Source organism: Pundamilia nyererei, unplaced genomic scaffold (assembly GCF_000239375.1).
Source record: "Pundamilia nyererei isolate P.nyererei 1_Seehausen unplaced genomic scaffold, PunNye1.0 scaffold00062, whole genome shotgun sequence".
Classification (NCBI taxonomy): Eukaryota; Metazoa; Chordata; class Actinopteri; order Cichliformes; family Cichlidae; genus Pundamilia; species Pundamilia nyererei.
In genome coordinates this window covers 2950502-2952854 of record NW_005187463.1, presented here as the reverse complement: position 1 = coordinate 2952854, position 2353 = coordinate 2950502, and positions in this window count along the sequence as shown.

The window sequence follows — 2353 nt, the reverse complement described above, 5'->3', positions numbered from 1 at the left end:
TTACTACGGTTTTAAGGGTTTTCCATTGTGGTCATAATACCTGCTACCAAGTACTATTTTAGCACCTCCCCACCCGGGGTTCCAAGTGAGCAGGTACTAAAATGTGACGTCGTCAGACTGCACGCCACCAAGTGGGGAGAGAGACCACACACATTAGGCTACATCTACACTAATCCGGATAAATTTGAAAACTGCGTTTTTGTCTAAAAACTCTCTGCTTTCACACTATCGTTTGTAATCGTTTACGAACAGTTGTTCATCCACACTGAAACGACTGAAAATGTTCCTGTATTGCACATGCGTGAAATGTAAGACAATTCGACCTGCGTTATTTCTATCTGCCATTTATATTTGAAATGTTGCTGCTAAATGTCGAGGAAAAGCACCGAGTTTTTTAAATGGGCTGACTGCGTTTTCGCAGTCCACACTGTGACGTGAAAACGGCGTTTTCAAATGTATCCACTTTGGAGAGTTTTTTCAAAGAGTTCAGTTTTCCTTGACCAAAAACGTTGTCTCAGTGTGGACGGAAGTGAGTTGATTCAAGTAGTTACTAATGGAAAAGGAGCTTTAGCAACAGGCTCATTGCTCACAGTCAAACTAAAAAAATCTACTCCAAGCACACAATAATAAAAGACGCACACTCTTTTAAAACAAAGAAAGTAAAGTACACAAGCCTAGGAATTTACACTCCACAGGCAAACAGTTGCCTGCACCGATGATGGTCGTTATGACATTTGATCCTAGGAAACACTCCAAAAAGGCGCTCTCTGTGGCGACTGGAGCAAGTCAAACGTGCAAGTACAAATATCAGATGTAAGTAAACACCAGCAAAATAAACGGGCAAGAGATCACTCAAGCCCAGCTATGTTTTATTCTACTTTATAGTCAGTAGCAAAATAATGCCAAATGCTACTTACCCCAGAATTAAGGACGCTATATCAGCTGCTGGTAGTAGTGCAGCGGCCCTCTCCACAACGGCTGGAAATAAGTAAGTCGGCCAATCTGTAAACAGGACAGCAATACGCCACTATACCACTTATTTAACCTTTAAAGTGGATAGGAGGATACACATACGGCCTACCTGTAACTGTTGTAGAGCCTGATCGAAACTGCCTGATTATCCCAAGAAAATAAGTGCATTGGTGCCTGATACTGCACTCACAAAAGGCAAAGAAGCAATTAATAGGGAAATGAAGCCTGCATGGCCTTATACCGACAGTCGCCACCCTGCAATTAGAGTGCAGGTGTGTTTCCACTCAACCCAACCCGAACAGCAGCCAGAGAGAGAGAGAGAGAGCGAGAGAGGTGGAGCGGGCAGAGTAACCCATCTGGCTACATTAGGTTGGGAAAACCTGCAGTCAGCTGAGACTGAAGAAGTCACTTGGATGATTGATGAAATGTTTCTCCCACTGAAAACGCTACGTTCAGATGAACAGAATCAACGTCTCAGATCTCCTTACCTGGATGACTAAGCATGCATCAGGACAAGTTCCAGTAAGGGGAAATGATGTTTAAATAAAATCCAACAGAGCGATCAAATGGGATGCAATGACATAAATCAGGATGAGAAACAATGGGACAGAATGGCTCAAGCTCAAAGGCTTCATTACATTAGTGATCTCATGAGTCAGACCCTATTCATTGCCAAACCCCACCATCATTTGATCTCAGATACGCACGTTGTATCTTCAACTGTGGTAACATGAAAGTTGAGAAACTAACATGTTACCAAAATCTGTTGCCAAAGTTTTCAAAAACACTTTTGTCATAGTTCCAAATAGAGAGCATGCCTTCAAGACTACTTTTTGCCATGTTGACACAGAGACAGTTTCATAAGATGGTAAACAATACCATCTTACGGGATTGTAAAAAAACCCCAAAACCCTAAGATTGATTGGGCCAAAAGGTATCCAGGTTACAAAGAAAAATGCAAAAAATAAGATTTGGTTTTTATGGTCTCTGGAATTAATTTTTGTCCATTACTAGATGTAAAAGATGCAGTCATTGTGATATTATCCATTGATAAGCATGTTGGCCGTTACTATTTTAGTGCTTTGAAACCAGAGTTGATAAAAAGGAACAGATCTGAGTGAAAGGGACACTGTATGCTCATAACACCAGAACCTGTCAATCATAAACTCCCTAGGGCAGCCCCGGCCTATAGTATAGCCCATTTTATCATCTGTATTGTGGTTCTTAATGAGGGTAATAATGTCAGTCAGTAAGTAAGGCTTGAAAGTGAAAAGGAGGAGAAGGGTTGCTTTCTCATAGACTTCTATACAATCAACGTAACTTTATTCTTTCATGAGTTATTTACAAGTTTCTGACCACTTATAAAATGTGTTCAATGTGC